Below are 24,824 nucleotides of genomic sequence, written 5' to 3' on the forward strand. Positions count from 1 at the left end.
TGTACAAAAATGAAATTGGAAAATTTGTTCACATGTCCAGGATAAGGTTTGAGCTTCTTTTGTCCAATTTGCACTTCTCAAACAACGAAATTGCCTCAGATGATAGGCTCAAAAAATTCCTTCCCTTGCAAAATTTGTTAATCAAGAAGTTCCAATCAGCATATACTCCTGACAGGAATGTGTGTATAGATGAGACGATGATTCCTTTTCGAGGACGACTGAGCTTTCGCCAATATATACCCGGGAAGCGTCACAAATACGGTGTGAAATTATTTAAACTATGTGGAGTGAAAGGTTACACATACAATTTTAAAATTTATACAGGAAAAGAGCAAACACCTAATGAAAAGCCAATTGGTACAAAAGTGGTGCTACAGCTTATGGAACCACTTTTACATTCAGGTCGCGTTTTGTGCACAGATAATTATTACACTAGCGTGAATTTAGCACACGAACTTCTGTACAAAGATACACATTTAATAGGCACACTGAGAAAACAGAGGAAGCATAATCCAAAAGTAGTAAGTGAGGCTAAATTAAAAAGGGGTGAATTAGTCATGAGACAGAGTAACAGTAAAATCATAATTGGAAAATGGAAAGACAAAAGAGATGTCATGTTTCTCACTACGGATTCTGTGCCTGAAATAGTGGACGTGCCAACAAAAAGGGGTGTCGTGAGAAAGCCTTCCACAATCGTGCAGTATAATAATGTGAAATCATTTATAGACGTCTCTGATCAAAAAGCATCATATTCATCAGCAGTGCGTAGGGGTATTAAGTGGTATAGGAAAGTTTCAATTGAACTTTTGGTTAACACATCTATTATAAATGCACATACTGCATACGAGGCTATAACAAACAAAAAGATAAGTATCACTAAATTTAGAGAAGAAATCGCCTCAGAAATTTTTCGTAATCAAAATATTCAGATGAAAAATTTGGATGATCGTCGTGTTAACCAAGAAAGAAATCACAAACTTTCCGAAGTGGAACAGAGAGGTCGTTGTACAAGATGTTATAAAAATAATAGTGCTAGAAATGGACGTAACTTTGCTATAAAAGAAACAAAACGTGTTAAAACATCTTGTCTAGCATGCAGTGATAAGTTTTTGTGTACCAACTGCTTTTTTGACACTCATTACTGCCAAGCAAAAAAATGAACATTGTGTCCAAAAATGGTACACATAGTTTCTAAGAAGATAATTACGCATTTATTTCTGCCACAAACTGTGTGTACCATTTTTTGACACGGCCCTTACACATGATTTTTTTTTCAAAAAAATACCTAAATGTTGATATTTACATGTTTTTAGTATTAAATATTGTGAATTTTACCAAAATATAGTTTCAGTTTCTGACAAAAAACTTCAAATTTATAGCCAGTAGCCAAAGTGTTAAACAAATTAGACTGTTTATTAATTAATAAATGTCTAGACAAATTGCATATTTATAATGTACAGAAAAATTACACACAAATTAAAAAAAGAACGATCAAAATATATTCAGTAGATCCCGAGATATAGAAAATGATAGTAGTTTTAAGTTACTTTTTATAGTTTTTGAACTCGTGCATTTGTCGGCTCCCAGCTCCCCCTTCACTTACCACGACTAGTCACCAATTAAACTACATTTTTAAAAATTCGTGTAAAATACCAGCTTTTCTAATATGTAAAATGATTTGTTCTACAGACAATATTTTTAAAGTTATTTTAAATGTTTTTAAACTACAAAATTTCACAAATTTGGTATTAAGATTTTTGACTATATTAGATAATCTTTTTATCGTTTTTTAGTACATTTTGATAGTATCAGTTTTCTACTTTCATTTGGCATACTCAGAATTTCCCTATCTTCATTATTTTATGTCTTATGTTATTGCAAAATAAAGGTCTCTGGGATAAACAATTAGAATAGCTCTTAAACTAATTAATGGGTCGGTCTCAAATTTTGAGGGTTTGTTAAGTACCCCAATACCCAACTTTGGGTGAAACACTAAAGTTCTAAGGTAGTTTTTGTAAAAGTTATTAACAAATAACGATTTTCACTTATTTTGCAGTTTGCGTAGCAACAAATTAACTTTTTAACTTTCAAAAATCGGCATTTTGAAGGGTTTTTAATGTTCTAAAAAATTAAATTTTGTAATTTTATGTCAACTATTTAGCTTTTGAATGGAGTGCAAAAAATCGAAAAAATCGCGATTTTTGTACTAAATTGTTAATAATTAAAAACGAACGCGTCTAGGCAGGAAACAGGAAGGTTTTCATCCTATAGGTATACAATTAATAAATAAAATAGTAGTCAGCTACCTGGATCTTTGAGTGTCCCGAACATGATATATTTCTAGCTTATTACCCTGGTCTATACGCCCCGCTCAAATCGTCAGATTTGTGAAATATACACTCCTTTGCATGTACTTAACTTACCTTATCTTAATCTGACAATTTCGAGTATTTCTAAGGATAGATTTTTTTCATAATCAAGTATATTCAAATGGGAAATAAGCCACAATTTTACCTAAAAATGATTTTATTAACGTTTCGACGCCCAAATCGGGTGTCGTTGTCAAAATACAAAATAATATTAAATAAACAAAAATGTTGTTGCTTAGTAAAAAATTCTTCTAATAATTTATTTAATCTGACTCATTTATATCGGCAATTCAGACACGTATTATACATTTTAAAGTAGACGACTTTAAAAATGATATTGCCAATATTGATGAGTTGCGTTCCTGGGACGACTTTACTAAAAGATAGTTCATTCGATTACATGAAATCAATCCCAACTCAAGAATAGCCGCCACAAAAAATCATAGCATGTGATCTGTCTTTAAAAAGACAACCAAATGCAACGGTGGTACTGAAATTCTCGCGTTAGAGATTCCATAGTTAATAAAATCATTTTTAGGTAAAATTGTGGCTTATTTCCCATTTGAATATACTTGATTATAAAAATGCCACAAGAAAATAGCTTCAGATTTTTTTCAGGCCTCCCTTAACGAGCTCCCCTGTGTTAAGAGCCAATATATAATAGAGGTACATCTGCAGGGTATCAGGCTTCTGCCCATATGATAATCTGACGCGCTCGAGTAACTGCAAAAATCCCCGCCTGGGCTCCCCTACCATAATTCAAAACAAACTTCACCGTCTCAAATCAACTCCGAATAATAGGGCGCTTTGAGTTATTCGAAAAATCGTATAAATTCTGCAACGATTCGGAAGAAGTTTTAAAAAAGAAGATTAGGTCTTGCGATACATCAACTCTACCGCCCACCAAGCAAGAATGTTTGCAACATAGTAGGTATTTCTATTAATATTTAATATCAATTTAATACTCATTCAATAAATTTTTAATAAATTTTGTAATTGATGATATAGATCTAGAATCTGATGATAATAACGACGATAGCGATGAGGATGACATTGACGAAAATCGTGAAAATGATGATGATTATGATGATAACAATAATGATTATGATGATGATTTAATTAGTAATTCTGATGTAGAAAGAATTATTTTTTTTATATTTCAATAAAAAATAAATACATATGTTTGTACCTTTTTATATAAAATAAAATATCAATATAAATGAAAACAGATTTTGAATTTTCCAGATTTTTCGATCGAAATTATTTTAATAATAATAAAATATGCTTTTACTACTGGCGGGCCCCTCAGAATACGTAGAATCGTAGCAAATCTGGATGGTTCGATACCTACTGTTTCGAGGATTGGCTTCATTCCATTGAGAGGCCATACCTGAAAAAATTACCTAGAAAAAAGGTAGTAATAGGTGACAACGTGTCGTCTTATCTCGCAGTGGAATCGATAAAAAATGACCAGAGAATGATATTAAATTTATTTTTTTACCCAGCAACTCCACTCACTTGATGCAACAATTAGATGAAGGAGAAGCATTGAAGATTACAAGGAGAAAAATCGTTGAAATGTATAAAAAGGGACCAGGAAGGAAGGAATGTAGCATTCCAAAAAATATCTTTCCCAGCTTACTGAGAAAGCAACTTAAATCTATTGACGCTAACTATTCTAACAATATAATTGCTGGGTTTGGTAAATGCGGCATATTACCTTTGAATGTTAATCGTGTGTTAAGCATACTACTAAATGAAGGTCCAGGAAATAAAACTCAAGAAGATGACAAACAGATCAGCCTAAACAGATGACATTGAATCTTTTCATGATTCTGCTGATGACAGTAGCCAGTAATTTAGCAGCTATGAATCTCACATATAGATCCTACGTCTGAATAAGAGGTAGAAAATGTAGAGCCCCTATCTGACCAAAATGAAGAGTTTTCTCAATCTTCGCCGATTTGGTCTGTCATTTCAAACACATTTCATCAAAATCCTGTTTTGGTATAATGGTTTGCATCCTGTAAATAAAGAAGACATCAATATTGATTAAATTAAAATATACTTCAAGTTATCAATTTGGAAGTGGTTTTGATCCTAGCAAAATAATCCAAACTCATAAGTAACCAAGTATTGGATCTGTGAAAATATATTTTTAAAATGGCCGCCAGAGTTCCCGACGACGATGATGAACATTGGTCCACACGTACTTGGTCGAGAAGCCCTGAAGTTATGTAAATATACCTGTCTGGCTAGATTCGCACTATGACCCATTTCGGAGTGAGTCCTACATGAACCAAACTTCATATCGATTGAACCTATAGGTGAAGGGGCATTTGGGATCATATATAAAGTAGAACATAGATAAGATAACAAAAAATATGCGGTTAAGAAATTTAGGAACGAGTGGAATGAATTAACTTACGAGGAAAAATATAGTGAGATCAGCTTTTACGAACAAATTGGAGATCATTCCAATGTTGGCCAATATATCGTGGCGTGGGAATAGTGGGATGAAGTTTATCTGCTGCTAGAATTATGGCAAATATCCCTCGGAGCATTCGTATTGGGTGCTTGAAATTTACCCGAAAGATTTTTTTGGGACTGTTTATACGACACGTGCCAGGCTGTAAATCATTTGAACTTTAAACATGTACTTCACAAAGATATAAGCTGTGGTAATATACTACTACACGGCACTTACGACATTCTTTGCCGTGGAGATGTTATGGCAAGAATAGTGCTCTACGCAACAACTGCTAATCCCTTTTTAGAAATGTCTGACTCATTTACCAATATAATCGAATGGATGATATTACCGGAATCTGCTGACAGGCCTTCAGCCCACGACATTTTGGATTTGCCAGAATTAAGAGAAGCTGAGACAAGATTGATCAAAGACATACTAGGCATTGACGGATATTCTCTTCTAGAAGAAGACGATGAAAAAGCTCATTCTATTCATATGGACAAAATTGGTGGCTCTGACACCGTCGTTGAAATTGATGAGGCAAAATTCGTCAATAGAAAGTTCAATCGTGATAGTCGTTTGGAAAGTTGGACAATTAGAAAGTGGGTATTCGGAGTTCTAAACGAAACTCCAAGAAGTGTTTCTTAATGCCTGTGGAATAAAGGGATGCCGATACTTTGCTTGGAATAATTAAAGATTGGATTCTACCAGGCATAAAAATTTATAGCAATTGTTGGAGATCCTATAATTGTTTGAGACAAGAAAAATTTATTCAATAAACGGTGACCCATTCCAAGAAATTTGTCGATCCTGAGAACGGTACACATACCAACCAAACAAATAGTTCTTGGATCGTATATCTCTCAGGGAGTTACCTAATTGCACCATTACCGAAAGGTCTACTACATCTTATTTGATAATTAGGTACTTGTTATATTTTTTGTACTTATGTTATATTTTTTGTTGCAGATGGTGGCACGAGAGCAAATAAAGTAGAAAACGCTCTTATTAATATGTGAGCTAAATATAAGTTACTATTAAATAAGAGAAGAATGGTTTTCAATTTTTAATGAGATCAATTTCATCTATATATACCATTCCAGGTGGAAAACATTTCTCAAAACAAATAGACGAATAGTATATTTTAAAAAATACTATGAAAACAAAACTATCCCAAGCACTATTTATTACATTAACAACAGATATATGGACAGATACTTTAAACATAAAGAGCTTTTTAGGTTTAAATTGTCACTTTTTCTTTGATTCCAAACTCTCAATATTACATTAGATGTATTGGATTTGGATAAAAATTATATAGCAGAATATATTGTAGAAAGGTTAAAAATATTTCTTGATATATGGAAAATACCGCTTGACAAAATAACTGCCATCGTTACTGATAATGCACCTAGCATAGTTAAAAGTGTAACGAGACATTTTGGGGATAAATAACCATTTGCCATGCTTCTACAGTACCATTAAAAATGACACAATAAAGAATGTAATAGAAAAAGTAAAAAAGTACCTATTTTAAACTTTGTCGTTGCAGCTGATGAACTTCGTAAAGCTCAACCACAAAATAACCTTTTAAAATTAAAACGAAGTGTGCCAACTAGATGAAATTCTGTATATTACATGCTGGAGAGATATGTCGTATTAAATAAATATGCTGCTCCAATTCTTTTAAAAAATTCCAAATCACCAGAAGTAATAACAGGTTCAGAATTGGAAGAAATAAAGGAATTTATTAATATATTGAAATCTATACAATCAGTCTCACAAGAACTATCAGGAGAGAATTATATAATATCCTACAAAATTATACCAATGACCAACTGTATAACAAAAACTTTTTCGTTAAATGAAGGTGAAGTGATGAATTTTATGGTTAAACATGGTATGACAAGAGACAAAATGGTCTGAGAGTGCGGTAAAGAATTAACAATTAACACCGAAAGTAAATCTAAATGTAATAGAATTGTCACAAAAGGTAAAAAGCACCTAAAAGGTGCGGTTTTACTCTATTGGCAAAGAAAAAGACCTTTTTGGAAGCTAGTAAACTGCAGCTAGAGAAAATATTGATAATTGCGGCAACTTATTGCATTTAAAGCCACCTAAACAAGATATTGTGACGGTGGAGTTCGGAATTTCTTCGAAGACGATGGTTGATTGATACTCGTTTTGCGGAGAAGTTTTTCTTACATGATGAAAAACTCTGTCAAAAAACCATTTCTTGTTAATTCGTCGACATTGCATTATATTATATAAATTATAATGTAGTCCTTTGGGTGTGACCTATTATTTACGCCGTTACGCTATGTCGTTAAATAAAGGTGAAGTGATGAATTTTATGGTTAAACATGGTATGCTAAGAGACAAAATGATCTGTAAGTGTGGTGTGGTTTTACTCTATCGGCAAAGAATGGGACCTTTTTGGAACTATAAGTTAAGCAATATTAAAAAATGACACAATAAAGAATGTAATAGAAAAAGTAAAAAAATTGTCACCTATTTTAAACAGAGTGTCGTTGTCTCTACCACAAAATAATATTCTAAAATTAAAACAAAGTGTGCCAACCAGATGGACTTCCGTATATTACATTCCAAATCACCAGAAGTAATAACAGATTCAGAGTTGGAAGAAGAAAAAAAGAAATTATTAATCAGTCTCAACCTATAGAATCAGTCTCACAAGAACTATCAGGAGAGAATTACATAACATCCACCAAAATTATACCAATTATTCAACTCACGTATTCACATGTTCATGTAGTCATATGTTAGGTACTTCATTGCAATAGTTATAAGTTATTTTAAATTTCAGAAACAGGTATACGTCTTATCGTGTGTGGCATTGAAAGTGAAGACGGATTTGGCCCTGGAACGTTGTGGACCTTCGAAAATAAAAAGTGTGGACTATCAGGAGGAAATGGACAATCGGTCACTTGAAACTTGGATTAAAAAATCTTTACCGACTTTGGAGGATAAAGCGGTTATTGTTTGAGAGAATGCACCCCACCATTCAAGGAAAATAGATTGAGTTCTCACGATAGCTTTAAAATAGGCTGAAATTCCAAACTGGCTGAATTCTAAAAATATTCGTTTCGAAGATTCGCTTCTTCAAGTGCAACTACTAGCCTTTGTCAAAAAAACTAAAGAAACTGTATGATAAATACATAGTTGATGAAAGGAGATCATCCCAATGTTGTCCAATATATCATGACGTGGAAACAGTGGGATGAAGTTTATCTGCTGCTAGAATGATGCCAAATGTCCCTCGTAGTATTCCTATTGAGTACTTGCAATTTACCCGAAAGATTTTTGGGACTGTTTATACGACATGTGCCAGCCTGTAGATCATTTGAACTTTAAATAAGTACTTCACAAAGATATAAGCTGTGGTAATATACTACTACACGGCACTTGTTTTAAACTACGGGATTTCGGACTCATGTCGGACCTAACACTAGAGAGAACAAGACGTTGTCTTCACAAATACGACATTCTTTGCCTTGGAGATGTTATGGCAAGAACAGTGTTCTGCGCAACAACTGCTACTCCCTTTTTAGAAATGTCTGACTCATTTACCAATATAATCGAATGGATGAGATTACCCTGCTGACAGGCCTTCATCCCAAGACATTCTGGATTTGCCAGAATTAAGAGAAGCTAAGACAATATTGATGTGTAGACAAAGAGAAATATACTCGGTCAAAGACATACTAGACATTGACGGATATTCTCTTCTAGAAGAAGACTATGAACAACCTCATTCTATTCAGATGGACAAAATTGGTGGCCCTTAGACCGTCGTTGAATTCTGATGAGGCAAAATTCGGCAGGAAAAAGCTCAATCGTGATCGTCGTGTGGAAAGTTGGACAATTGTACAGTGGGTATTCGCGGTTCTGAGCGAAACTCCAAGAAGTGTTTCTTAATGCCTGTGGAATAAAGGGATGCCGATACTTTACTTGGAATAATTAAAGATTGGATTCTACCCGGCACAAAAATTTATAGCAATTATTGTATCCTATAATTGTTTGGGAGAAGAAGGATTTATTCAATAAACGGTGACCCATTCCAATGTCGTCACGAGGGTTTCATCAAGGGTGCCGACTATGCACGAGTGTCGGCGGTAGTACTTCGTTACTAAATGAATCATTTACAGTCCCTGGCCATATTATTATGACCACCTATGAATTTTTAGAAAAATTAACTATTCCACTAGGTACGTTTTGTTTAAAATATGATTTTTAAATTAAATTTTCTGATGTAATGTTTATGTTATACATTAATTATATTATATTTAATAATAAACACCAATAAAACATTTGAAAATATTACATATTTATATACTTTTTAATATTTTGTTGAACTTCTGACCTTAATCAGATGGAAAATATTTGGGAGCTTTTAAAACGAGTATTTTCCGATGAAAAGGTCGCTAACGAAATTGTTTTGATTAAAGAACTAATATATCATTGAAAACACAATGACAAATTAAAGCAAAAAAAATTTAGCTACATTCAGAGTATGTCAAGACGGATACAAGCGTTAATCAAAGTTAAAGGGGGCTCAACAAAATATTGAAAAAATAAAAATATGTGATATTTTTAAATGTTTTATTTGTGTTTATTATCAAACATAATACATTTAATAATAAACAGCAATAAACCATTTGAAAATATCACATATTTGCATTTTTTAAATATTTTGCTGAGCTCCCTCTAACTTTGATTACCGCTAGTACCCGTCTTGGCATACTTTGAATGCAGGTAAAATTTTTTTGCTTTAATTTGTCATTGTGGTTTCAATGATATATTAGTTCTTTAATCAAAACAATTTCGCTAGTGACCTTTTCATCTGAAATTTCTCGTGGTAAAAGCTCCCAAATATTTTCCATCTGATTAAGGTCAGAAGTTCAACAAAATATTAAAAAAATATAAATATGTAATATTTTCAAATATTTTATTGTTGTTTATTATTAAATATATTATAGTTAATGCATAACATTAACATTGCATAACAAAACTAAATTTAAAAATAATATTTTAAACAAAACTTACCTAGTGGAATAGTTCATTTTTGTAAAAATTCATAGGTGGTCATAATAATATGGCCAGGGACTGTAAATACATAGTAAGAAATAAAGTAGATGTTACACACAGCTGGGTAGAAATTTAAAACTCTAAATGAAACGGCGAAGGGAGATCTTAAATTGGAAAGTATAGACTGTTTAGTACGACTGCGCATATAACAAGTAACCGTTTTTAGCGACGTAAGTAAGGCACAACGTTTGGTTTTAATATAAGCCAATATGAAAAGGCATGCATTTATTATGACTCCGCTTATAACGACCGGCCAATTTTAACGACGGAATTTTAAACAATATTGTCCTGTTACAACGACGATGAATGTTGACACGACATTTAACTGTAGGTAAGGAACTGTCCAAGCTGTGCCAAATATCCGAAGATCACAATACTGGATGCCATTCTAATCATTTATGACGCCTGGAAAGAATCTTACGTCAGTAACGATTTCCAACTGGATTTGTTCGAGATAGTCCCAGTGTCCCAGTAGCTGCCGATAACAATGATGATGATCATGCTCCGCTGTATCTCTGGGCGAGAGCTCAGATAAAATTTAGCTCAGAGAGCTAAATAAAAGACTACCTATAGCAAATGAAGAACTTGAACAATATTCTGCAATAATTGATGATGATATCGTAACGAGTGAAGAGTCTACTGACGAAAATATTCTACAAAATATGAAGCTCTCAAAGCTGCAGAAGTGCTGAATGTGTTTGTGCATTCTAATTTTAATGATGACAATATGAAAAGTATTATGTCTCATTTGCACAATATAGTTCGTACTTGTTATTATAAAAATAAAAAACAAACAAGAATTGCAGACTTTTTCCACTAGATATTTCATTTTTATCATACATAGGTATATAGATATGCATACCGTGGGCTTACAACCAAAAGGCACTAAGTCAAAATTGGATTTGAAAGTTCGAACACTAATTGAACATGTACAAACATGATAATTCTTGCAAACATAATAAGCAATTTGAAATACTATTAAAATAATCTTCAAATATTTAATATTTCAAATAGCTTATTACGTATGGATTATCATTAGTGTTCAAACTTTCAAATCCATTTATCTCAAAAGTTAAAATTTTGACTTAATGTCTTTTGGTTGTAAGCCCATGATATATGTATTTGGCAAAGTTTATGTTAAACTAGTTTTGGAGATAATTTAAACTAAAATTACATTTCTTTTTATTCCTATTAATGTGAAATAAATAGATATTTTGATTAAAATGCCTTTTTTCTGTGATGTGTAACGTAAACATTAATCTACAAATACGTTTACACATTTTTAATGTACAGTGGAACCCCGATAAGTCGGCCCCCGATAACACGGAAGTCCGGCTAACCCGAACCGATTTTCATCAGACAAAACAAACATTTTTTCACTTTGACTGAGTTTTTACCAAGAAATAAACAATACTGTATACAACTGTACGTAATTTAGATGTACTGTGCATATGCATTTCATGTTTTTGCAATTATAAGGTGTATTTGTTTATTATGTATATGTATTTTACTAATCTTTACAATATTCTCCGGCTATCACGGATTTTCGATAACCCAGATAGGCGGCGGTCCCGATTAATCCGACTAATGGAAGTTCCACTGTATGTAGTAAAAACCAAAAATTAAAATTGTCAATCCCTTTAGAACGACGCAACATCACTGGTCCCTTAGCAGGTAGGTCTACTGTAGCAGTAGAGAGAAATAAAATAAAAGACTTAATGAAAGAGATATCGAGCAAAACGGGACTAGAAGTTAATTCCGAACTTCCGGACAAAACTGATCATTTATTGCATAGATTAAACTAGAATAACGAATAAGTCATTGGAGCATTAAAAGAACACTTGGGGTAGAGAGAAGGAGAGACAGTATCACTTCTCGAGAGAAAGGCGGGATATAGCGGGGGTCAAACGGTAATAATGACGGCCATCACAAAAGCAGCCCAAACCCTAATAAGCAAGAAGTGGCTCAGAATAGGGTTGGTAACAAGCAAAATTGTGGCGCCCAAATATAGGCCAAAGAGGTGCCTCATTTTGGACACACGATTGCGAATTTTATTGTACAAGTTTTTGCAGCAAGAACTTCTGCAATAAGTTGCAACTAACTTTCTGCAATAAAGTGATTACACGGTGCAAGGAATTGCATAAACTGACATGAAATACAGAAAAATCTTTAGACAGTTAACAGAAGTAACTCTCAAAAGTCAAAACGCTTGTCTGTCACATGCCAATAGATCGTTTCTGGATTGTTCAGCAGCGTGTTTTATTTTTAATTCGTTATTATTTTTTATTTCGTTTATTATTTCTTATTTAGTTTATTATCATTTAAAATGAGCTGTAATTATTAGTGGACCAAAAATATAGTTAACATTTTAATAACGGAGCTGGAAAAGAACAGCTGCTTATATTCAGTCGCCTTAAGAGACTATAAAAAAAGAAAAAGTGCCATGTGGTTTATTAAAAATAATTTAAAGGAACAAGGTGTTGAAATAAATTAAGATTTAAAAAAATACATGGCTTATAAACGCAATACCTCGCAGAACAGCGCAAAATAAAAAAAATCAAAATCAAGTGGTGCATGTGCGCCAAGGATATGGATGTCAAGCCCAAGAATCCATCCAACATCTTACCGGAGGCTGCCAGGCGTTTGTCGGGACTGATTATAAAGAACGCCACGACTCAGTAGGAAAGATTCTCCACCAAGAACTAGGTAACAAACTTGGACTTCTCCAAACCGACCATCTTCCTTATTATCAATACATCCCTGATAGAATGCTTGAAAACGACAACTACGAGCTATACTGGGATCGCACTGTTGTGTTGGGATACACGGCATCTCTTAGTAATCTTCTTATTAAAACAAATCCTTTTAATAATTTTAAATGTCTTTAGCAAAACAAACTACGTTTGTTTATAGTAAATACGATCGACCTAAATTAGCACATATCAGTGTAACAGTTTAGGTTTGACCAAGGTCGGTTTGCAATAACAATAATATTCATTATTTTTATAACCGAGTCGACTCAGCGCTTTTAACCAAAACAATGTTACTTTCATTATATACCAAAACAATAAACAGGAGAAGACTTAATTATTATCTTCTAATTCCATTGCGAAGAGTAAGTCATTAATATTTGAGATCCCAAAGGGAAAACATCACAGCTACTGAGAACTAACGTACCACCAGCTATTTAGCGTTAGTAGTCTAACTTATAAAATAAATGCATCTACGGTGATACGAGTTATTTCATCAACCCTTATGGTAGGGGGTAACCAACCCCTAATTATCTAAGGTGGCTCAAAAGCCAGGAGCCACCATACTGTGCTCACAGACCAAACAGTGGCACACAATAGACCGGATCTCATAATAGTTAATAAACTTAGTAGGCAAAAAACATTAATAGAGGTGACGATACCTAACAACAATAATCTGCGTGTTAAGCACAACAAAAAAAAAAACGCCAAGTATAGAGATCTCGAAATACAAATAATGAGACAATGGAGAATGGAAAGTACCGAGACAATACCTACCCGAGTCATTCCAAAGAACCTCATAGAAAACATCAAAAAGCTGGGACTAAATGAACATCTTTACAAGACTATGCAGAAAGCTGTGCTACTCCCGACCTCCAGATGCGTGCGAAAATGTTTGGGAGATACTCCGGAGTACCAAGTCACCTAGGGCTCGATAACATGGAAAGAGTCCCACCAGAGCTCAATCCTTTTGATACCCTATCCTATAAGACTGAATTGCAAGAGGAGTATGAAGTACACGTAGATGGTGCTATGAACTTTACTATAAAATATATGGTATTCCTTCAGGCAGTGAAATGGTTGCTTCTTTAAAATTGTTTATTGAACAATTTAAAGCAAAATGCGGAGAACAATGTGCAATAATGTCAGAAGATGCAGAACATTTAGTTGTATGTATATGCTCGCCGCTAATGGAAAGGGTTCATAAATATGAAAGATCATCAGGCGAAATTATGTTTATAGACTTATCTGGTAACATGGAGAGGCGTATCAGCAGAGTTTTTCAGAGAACAATGTGCAATAATGTCAGAAGATGCAGAACATTTAGTTGTATGTATAATGTATATGCTCGCCGCTAATGGAAAGGGTTCATAAATATGAAAGATCATCAGGCGAAATTATGTTTATATACTTATCTGGTAACATGGAGAGGCGTATCAGCAGAGTTTTTTTAGTGCTATGTTCCACAGTTGGTGGTTTACCTGTAAGTATGAATATGACATACAATGAGTGTGAAAAAGTTATTACAAAATGTATAACTCTTTTTAAAAATAATTTAAATATGTAGTGATAGTTTTTGCGGAACCAGAATTATCATGACAGACGACAGTGCTGCAGAATGAGCTGCATTAAAAACATATTTTCCTAATTCCACTCTTTGATTATGTAAGTTTCATGTGCTTCAGGTAATAATGCGTTCTTCATAGGATAACAAACATAAAATTCATACAGACGATAGGCTTCCAATTTATAAATATTTTACTAGTGACAGTTACGTTCACCTTCTGCAGATGATTTTTATAAGAAAGTAAAGAATTTTATGAAATGTGATAGTGTTATAAAATATCCCAATTTTGTGAAATATTTCGGTAACTTTCATAGAAGGTGTCAAGAATGAGCATTATATTATCGTTCCAATTTATTAACTACAGGAAAATACAAATAATTTTTGTGAAGCAGCTTTTAGAATTATAAAAGATAATAGATTAAATTGAGTAAAAGCTTTTAGTACTGTTCAAATGTTCGATTGTTTAACCCTTTCAGGGCCAAAGACGAGCGTACTTGCAAAAAGATTTCGAGCCTGTCGGACCGGAGACGTACAAACTCGCATTGATGGAGGCGTATGTAGGAACCGAAAACTAACGGATTTATTGACTTTCCACTATTAATCAAATTAAATTGACCACGCCCCAATGAAAAAAAATATAGAATTGACAATTACATTACGAGTTTTGGCGCGCTTCAAACGGAGACACAGAGAACATAGCAGTGAACCACGCGGATCTAATAGGGATGAGTACTGTTTACTGAATTTTGAGAATGGCTATGACGTGATCCTTTGTTATCAGTTTAATGTAAGAGTATCAACTTGTTTATGCAGTAATTTATTGTTACTGTGGTATGGTTAGATTTACAACGGCTCGCAAATATTTGACGGAACAAGAACTACATGATATGTATTATTATGGATCAATCTATCAATCAAAGATAGAATAAAAATTTTAATTTTTTTAATATAACGCGGGCACATAAATTTGATCCACCCTGTACATTGATTTGTAATTATTTATTATAAGTAGTTTTTAAGAAGTGATTTATCGTTAGTAAGTTTTTTCCCTGAAAAATAAAACATTAGGAAAGAAAGTGATATGAATAGACCATAATTGTTCAGGGTATTTGGAGATTATAACGGTGTTTTGTTATGCATGCCACAGTAATTAGTTCTTAGGAAATTGAGGTAAAGAAAGTTTGGAATTTTAAATATGTTTGTTTAATGATAGGAATATTTAGATAATTATAATTTCCGAAAAGTCATAAGTTTGAGTAGGAATATTTTTGAAAAAATGACTGTTTTGTTTTCGAATGTATAAAGAGGAAGGTGGGGAGATAAATCTTTCTGATTGGCTAGGCACTTTGGAATGGGGAAAGTTTTGTTTTGAATGTTTAGTTTTGGAAAGAGGAACTCATTATGTGATTGGCATCGCTGAGGAGCAGTCAACGTTTTCGTGGATAGTAAGATAGCAAGTACCAGTGGGTGTTTTGATAGTGGAGAATAGAGCTGAAAAGTGGAACGAGAGACAGATCAAATTGAGACGAAATACCTCTTTGATTCTGTATTATTGTGAAAAGGAGAGGAGAGAATTTTTGGAGTTTGTGTTGTGTTGGAGAATTGGTGCTGGTATGCTGATAGATTTGAAGCTTGAGAACGGAGAGAGCTTTGATGGGTAGCCTAACATAGTCAACGAGGGAGAGCTGTTTTGGGTCAAGAGAAGACATCAGAGTGAGTGAAGCAAAAGGTCAGTCAATTTATGTGAAAGATATTTTTATGTTGGGAAACTTAAATTTTGAGTAAAAGCATATGATTTAAGATTCCAATATTTCAAAAAGTAAATAGGAAGTATAGGTAATTTGCGAATACCTAAATTTGTTTGTTTAGCTTGTTTTATCAAAGTCATCGGGAACAAACCGATAAATTGTTTTTTTAACTATAATATATTTAAGTGGTAAAAATTTCATTCGGACAGCTGTGTCCACAGGTTTTAAATTTGATCGATTTTTAGAGTATTGATTTTGATAATAAAATTCTGTATGCTTATTTTATATTTCTATTTAATTCCTTTTCCTAATATTTTTTCCCGATTAGAACCAACTAAGAGATACTGAAACCACGAGAGAAGATAAGTATAACATAAGATAATTTAGATATTTTTTTGTATTATAAAAAGGCACCCTGAGATTTTTTATTAATTTTTTTGTATGATTTGCGACAATTGGATAAGTGATTAAATAATTAATTGGAGTAATCAAATAAAGATTAAGTGATATTAAAGTAATAAAAAGTAGATCATAACAGTATGTATATTATGATTTATTAGATCAAAATGATGATGAAGATTTTATGCGTCTGGAAAATCAGTTTGACAGTTGGAACAATAACGATGGTGAAAGTGATTGTGAAATTGCACAAAATAATTTGGTACTAGCCGAACCTTGTGATGAAAATGGATCAGATGCCTAGAATAATCAACCTAATCAGGAAGATAATCCACCACTTAGTAAAAAAACAAAGAATAAATGATTATTGGTCCCAAGATTTTATAATTCAGACTCCTGTATTTGGTCAAATAATGCCCCGTGCGAGATTTTTAGAAGTTTTACAACTTCGCGTTTTTCGGACAACTCAAACGTTACCGAAGAAGATAAGCTGTTTAAAATGAAGTTCATTGTCGATCATTACCGACAAGTATTTAAAAAAATGTATATATCCTTTTCAAAACCTCGTGATTGACGAAAGCCTTATGCTTTTCAAAAAATCGTTATGTCGTTCCGTCAGTATATTCCTTCCCCGAGGGATCGATTCGGGATCAAATTTTTAATTATTGGAGATTGTGAAACGCGCTATATACTTAAGCCAGTGATATACACAGGTACTACAACAGAAATAAAGAAGTTCAACGAAAATCTTGGAACTTTAGGCAACATAGTAATGACTTTGAGGAGCCTTTTTTCGACAAAGCACATCACCTATACACAGATGATTGGTATACCAGTCCCATTCTGTACCAAAGTTTTTTAGAAAGAAAAGTTTATTGCTGTGGAACAGTGAGACCAAATAGAATGTTCATGCCCAAGTTTGAAAAAATTGAAAAAGGTTTGATTGATTATTTTTCAAGCCAAACTTGACTGGCTTTGAAATGGAAAGATAAAAGAGACGTCATAGTTACCTACAATCCGCAGCAATAAAATAAAAACTGTGACAAATAAAAGAGGTGAACAAACTCAGAAACCAGAGGCCGATTTTTGAGTATAATCAAAATATGGGAGGAGACAAAACGCATATGCTTCTGAGTACCACAGAAAGTGTAAGAAAAACAGGTGAAGTGGTATAAGAAAGTGTTTTTCCATCTACTGGATTTAGCGGTGCTGAATAATTCCCATGTCATATACAAAATGGAAACAGGAAATAATATTCCATTATTGGACTTACAGAGGACTTTAGTGAAATCGATAATAAAAAAATACAAAAAGGTGACATCTAGAAGTCGTAAAAGCAGCAGACCGGAAAATGCTCACAATTCCTTACGCCTTATTGAAAGATATTTTCCTTCAATTTATCCCAAAAGTCCTAATCTAATAAATCTGTTGTCAAGCGGTGTGTTGTTTGTGCAAAGCAGAATAAAAGAAGAGAAACGCTCTATAATTGTGAACCATCTAACCATCTAACGTAGCGCAATGAGTTATTGGATGCTTTGAGCGACACCATAGGGTACCAAAATGTTAATTGTTTTGTACATTTTTTTTCTTATTAATAATATGTATTTTTATTTTGATTTGCTATTCAAAAATTATTAATTTCCATATATTTAAAATAGCACTAAAAAATATAACACCTGAAATCGCGTTTGTGAACCAAAGCCGTATAAAGTCGCAAGCACGTCGGCTACGGTCCAGCGAGCACAGCCGCCTGAAATAGGTGCGATCCTGAAAAGGTTATCAAACAATTTAGAAAATTATTACAAAACAGAGAGAGTTAAGAAATCTAAATATTTTATAAATGATGAAAAAATCGAAAATCTCAAATGTATCCAAATTGACTCGAATATGTTTGAAGTTATTATCAGGTTCGATAAAAAATATTTTGTCAATTACAGTGATGAATTTTGTTCATGTCCGATAGGCAATCAAGCATCAGCTTGGAGTTGTAAAAGAGTTTAATTTGACATCATTGCAATTTATACTTTGCAAGCATCAGCTTGCAGTTGTAAAAGAGTTTAATAGGTCTGGATCCCGCGTATGAAAAAAAAGTTGATTAATAGCAAGCTGAAAATTTGTTAATAGCTTAAGGGTGTCTAGTCGGACAAACTTTGATATATGGGAACACTGGAACAGGGGAAGTTTTAATTGTGGAACAGGTTAAAAATTTGGAACGGTCAGACCACGAAAACGGTACATGTATTTTGTCCGACAGAACAGACTTAAACTCTCCGAACAGAGATTAAACTCTCATGCAAAAATCAGACTGCTATTTATCACCAAATGGGCGTTTTAATGAGTGGAACATGTAGAATTTGTCAAATGACAGGAATTATGACAGGTGATAAATAGCAGTCTGATTTTTGCATGAGAGTTTAAACTCTGTTCGGAGAGTTTAAGTCTATTCTGTCGGACAAAATAAATGTGCCGTTTTCGTGGTCTGACCGTTCCAAATTTTTAACTTGTTCCACAATTAAAACTGCCCCTGTTCCAGTGTTCCCATATATCAAAGGTTATCCGACTAGACACCCTTAAGCTATTAACAAATTTTCAGCTTGCTATTAATCAACTTTTTTTCATACGCGGGATCCAGACCTATAATTTGACATCATTGCAAAAGACTATGGAAAATCACCCGAAAATGAAAAATGGTTTGCCTCCTTGACTAGTTAAACAGCAAATAAATCTTCTGATTTTTTCCTTGTCAATAAGTCAGAATTCTTCGTTACTTCACATATTCCCTTATACAATAGTGAGGTAGAGTTACCACACATTAATTGTAATTTAAATGCTAATGTTGATGAAGGATGTCAAATGATTCCGGAAGTGTCAGAATTATGTAAAGAAAAGTCTATGATAAATTCCGAGCTATACTCCACTGCTGTTAAAAACTTTCATAAATGTGCTAAAACTAATGTTGTTAAAATATATTCAGTTTTAATCTCAGGATTATACACATTTGGAAAATATATGGGAGCTGATAATCCTCTGATATTAAACAATGAAATCTACAAGTAGACAACCGTATAGGAGTCCAGCTGATATCCATTTCCAGCAGGAAAAGAAAATGCGGGCGATCACTTTCAAATAGTGGCCGACCCCCTAAAAGATAAATGCTGGAGGATCATGCGTATGCAAAAATAAAAAATTCTTCAAATGTCTTAGTAAGAAATAAAATTGTAATAGAACAAGAGATCATTCCTCACAATTTTGTGGACAATAATATCAATTTTGGCAAATTATTTGTCAGGACATTTCTTCTTATTTTTTCTATGGCATTATAACCTTGGATCGGTCTTTAACTGTTTGAGTGTTTCATACATTATGTTTGTCGTCTCGTCGGAAATTATTGCTGGAGCCACCGTCTTCCTTCGTACGCTCAGCAAAGGGCTAGGATTGTGGCGAGCGGAGTACCCTCCGCTTTTATCCATTTTTGGCTATGGATTTTCTGCTGTTTGGTGTGCTAGCTTTAAGAAAAGCTTGCCGTTTCTTTATATATGCAATGCTTTCATAAATATTAGATCCTAATTAGAAATCAAACACAACATTGAGGTGAAAAATCGCTAACCGCAAAGTCTGTAAGGTTTGTAAGCGCATGATACATTTTTTATCATATTTTTACATTTTATTTATCTATAAGACACCTTACTTATGACTTCCATTCGATTTTCTTCAAATATGGAAAATAATGAAGAGTTACTAGAACATGCATATTCGTTGCTAGAACTGTCACAGCCACAGCCTACTTCATCAAAAATTGTCATTCAAGAAAATATTGAAGAGATGGTAGTGTATTTACTTATATATTAGGAATATATGAAAAGTAATTGGGTGCGTTCGGACAACCACAGCGGCTGGATGTAAGCATAAAACGGCTGAGTGGTTGCATGCTGCGGAGGAAACGCGTCTGAACGCATTTGTCCCGAAATGTCATTTGTCATTTAATGTTTGGTAACCAATATTTACATGCTTGTTTCTTGTTTGTTGTTTGTATTGTGCATCGTGGCATCATGTGTATCCGAGTGTTATTTACAAAAATTACGAAACAAAATCTACTCAAGCACTTCAAGTACCATGGCTAACATTAGAAGAATGCTTTTGTTAGAGTTGTTGAATGATCAGATTAATATGAATGCAATAGGTGCAGCTGTAGAGATGTTAGCTGCGCCAGTTGATTTTGTGGATAATGAAAGGGTAAACCATGTTCGCAATGAAGGATATTATGAACAGGTGATACCAAATTATACACCTGATGATTTTCAGAACCATTTTAAACTGACCAAGCAATAACCCCCAGACATGACAGGTAATTATTTTCCCTCATTTTTAGTCAACCTGTAACTTTTCTAACACTCCTGTAAGACTCAAATATTAAATCTTATAATTATCAATAAAAAAGATGATAAAACCCTAATAAAATAATCCATTTTTTGGAGTCTACTTAACATTCTACAAATGAGGCGTGGTGAAATTGATGGCGAGGAAGTAGAAATTTAAAAGAAGGTCCTATTCACGATATGGATGCTGTAGAAACCTGAGTTTTATTGCAGCTGGAGACAGGTTTAATTTGGCCAAAAGCTCTAGCCATGAAGTGTTTGTCAGTATAGTTAACATTCTTGTAAGTGTGAGAATGGAGTACATTCAATGGCCAGATTCAGATGAGAGGCAGCGTATTAGCAATACCTTAAAAGCAAAATCAGGTAAAAATCTTTGTGAAAATTTTACTGCAATTCTTAACACATTCACGAACACGACTGCACATGCAGACACTTACTCCATAAGAAGACCTGTATACATGTGAAGCGTGTCCGTGAATGTGTTAAGTAAAGTACAATCTACAGTTGTAATGCATTTCCATTTCTATCATTTTTAGGTATTCCTGGAATTGGAGATGCCATTGATGGGTTTCACATTACTATCAAAGCTCCGCCTAGGAATGCAAATGACTGTCACAACAGGAATAATTATCATTATGTGATACCGCAAACAGTATGTAATGATAAGAAGCAGTTCACAGACATATTTGTTGGTGTTCCAGGAAGAGTGCACGATGACATGAGTGTTTAGAAATAGTCATTTGCATACCTTACTTACTGATGACAATCCACCCATTGACGACAACCAACATATTTTAGAGGACTCTGCGTACTCATTACTTGCTTGGCTTTTGAAGCCCTATAGAGATAACGGCCATTTAAATAATGTCCAAACAAGGTTCAATACTCGACTGAGCTCTATTAGGAGTCTCATTGAACAAACATTTGGCCTTCTTAAGTGTAAGCTTCGTAGGCTAAAGTACCTAGAAATGACACGGATAGATTTGGTGCCAAAAGTAATCACTGCTGCTTGCGTGTTACAGAATTATATTATATTGTCTGAAGGTATCCTTCAGTTTGAGGATGAGAATGAATTCGTTGTGGATCCCGAAGAAAATGAGGATGAATAGGACAATCCTACTGAAAATATTGCAGTTAATAAACGCAATTATATTGCATCTTTGCTGCAATAATAATTTGATATTAAATTATTATTAATTTATTTGACATCTCAATATACTTCTACGACTGTAAAATAATTGTATTATTTCTTAAATTAGCTAGGTAAATAAAAAATAGATTTTTCAAAACTATCAATATATTGGGATGTGTATCTATTTAATGTCTTGACAAAATATATCAAAATTTCGCCATGCGTTATTCATATATTATAGACCCTATGTTGGATTTTTGCAACACCAAGGAAATAATTTTACACTGGTTTTACACTTCTGAAGCTAGGAATAACTAAAGACACTTTTCACAACTAATATTTTATTACAATAACACAAACTTTTGGTATTAAAGTAATTTTTGTGTGGGATCGGACACACGCCCTACTTTCCCGTTTTTTATTATCTTATTATTCTATATAACAACACCTTGGCAACGAACTTTTTTTTTTTGAATATTGCGCCTTTGTGTACACTTTGAATTATAGAACATAAAAACATAGAAACATCTTTGTGAAGTGTACACAAGGCGCAAACCACTAAATAAAATATTGAAACAAAATATAGTTTTACTAAATATTAATGTTGGGAATTTATTTCTCCAACATGCTGGGGGGCCTTGGTTTTGATACCAAAACAATATATTCCACCCCTTTTTTTTTACACATTTTTTAAAGAATTTATTGCTTATATAAGTATAAAACTTTTACAAAGTTTTAAATTTAAATAGAAATAGTTATAAAGTTAAATTTTATTTATTATTATAAATTGAAAAAAAAAAAAATAATTTAAATTTGTTCATCGTTAATTGGAAGAACAGCAATTTTTGTGACAGAACGTAAGTATGTTCCCTTTTTAGTTTTTACTTCCACCACTCTTACCTTTCCGTCTTTACCAGGAATAACTTTATTAATCCTTGCTATAGGCCACCCAAAAGAAGAAACATTGTCCTCCTTTACAAGCACAAGCATGCCTTCTTGTAAATTTGGCAACGATTTTCTCCATTTAGGTCTGTTTTGAAGTTGTGTTAGATAATCTTGGTACCACCTTTGCCAAAAATGCTGCTGCATTTGAACACACAACCTCCAAAATTTTAATTTATTTTCAGGAATCTCAGTTAAATTAGTTTCAGGGAAAGTTGTCAAAGGAGCACCTATTAGAAAATGACCTGGGGTCAAATATTCTAAGTCAGAGGAATCATTATTAATTGCCATAAGAGGCCTTGAATTTAATATTCCTTCAACTTGAGTAATCAAAGTATTAAACTCCTCATATGTTAAAATATTATTTCCCATCACCCTTTTTATATGATATTTAGCACTCTTCACCCCGGCCTCCCATAGACCCCCAAATACTGGAGAATAACTTGGGATGAAGCAAAATTCAATTTTATCATCAAGGCAAAAGTTGTTTAACTTAATGTTGTCGTTTAGAAGTTTTTGAAGTTGATTATTTGCTCCCTTGAATGTGGCACCATTGTCACAAAAGATCTTGGATGGTTTACCCCTTCTAGAAATGAATCTTTTTAATGAAGCTAAAAAAGTATCTGTTGTTAGATCAGAGAGTAACTCCATATGAATTGCCTTCACAGAAAAGCAAACAAACAATGCTATATATGCCTTTGTCGTTATAGACTTTCTAATCCGTGACTGTTTAATTTGGAAGGGACCACAGAAGTCTATACCAACATTCTGAAAGACCCTCGATGAACGTACCCTTTGTTCAGGAAGAGATCCCATTAACTGTTCACTGCACTTGGCCTTACATTTAAAACAGGTTACGCATTTGTGCAAAATCCTTTTAATTTCTTTAGTGGCACTAATAATCCAAAAATTTTGATTTAATGAACTTAAAACTTGTTTCGGACCTGCATGTAAAAGTCTTAAGTGCTCTCTGTAAATCAAAAGATCAGTGATATGATTGTTTTTGGGAACGATCAAAGGATGTTTTTTATTAAAAGAAATATCTGAGTTCTCCAGTCTACCACCAACTCTTAACAGTCCCTGAGAGTCCAAGAAAGGATATAAAGAATTTAAATTAGACTTAATTGCTGTGTTGTTGGTTAGACATTTTATTTCCTCAGAAAAATGAAAACTTTGTTCATACTTAATAATGGTTTTAAGGCTATTTTCTAGTTCTACAACTGTTAAACTTCCAGTAATCTTTTTATTTTTATTTTTTATATTATTTACAAATCGTAGGCAATAAGCCACTATTTTTTGAAGTTTTGTTAAGCTAGAGAATTTTATGAAGAAAGATTCTGGTTTAACCTTAGCTAAAGTGACAACTTTATATTCAGGCAAATGGTCTGGAGTAGAAAATGGAATTTCAAAGTGCAAGAATTCAATATTTGAAAGAATTTCAGGACCATTAAACCAAAGATTGTTTGAATTAATTTCATGAGGTTCAAGTCCACGAGAAAGACAATCTGCTGGATTTTCCTTAGTGTTTATATACAACCATTTAAATTCGGATGTCATTTCTTGAATTTTAATAATTCTATTGGCAACATAGGGATTCAATTTCAAAGGTTCGGATTTTATCCAAGCTAAGACAATGTTTGAATCTGAATATAAAAATACCTTACTGACTTTATCTTTTAACAGTTCAAAAACCTTGTGAGATAGTTTTGAAAGCAACAAAGCACTGTTCAGTTCAAGTCTTGGCATAGTTAGTTTTTTGTTTATAGGAACAATCCTAGATTTGGAACAAATCAAATTTACATGTACTTCATTTTCAAAAATAGTCCTCGCATAAATAACAGCTCCATATGCAATCAAGGAGGAGTCACAAAAGCCAACTATTTCAATATGAAGAGCACCAGTAAAGTTTAAATTTCTTTGGACAGTCACTGTGGGCATGCTCATTAAGCTTTCAACAAA

The sequence above is a fragment of the Diabrotica virgifera genome, chromosome 9, assembly GCF_917563875.1.
Source record: "Diabrotica virgifera virgifera chromosome 9, PGI_DIABVI_V3a".
In the NCBI taxonomy this organism is placed as follows: domain Eukaryota; kingdom Metazoa; phylum Arthropoda; class Insecta; order Coleoptera; family Chrysomelidae; genus Diabrotica; species Diabrotica virgifera.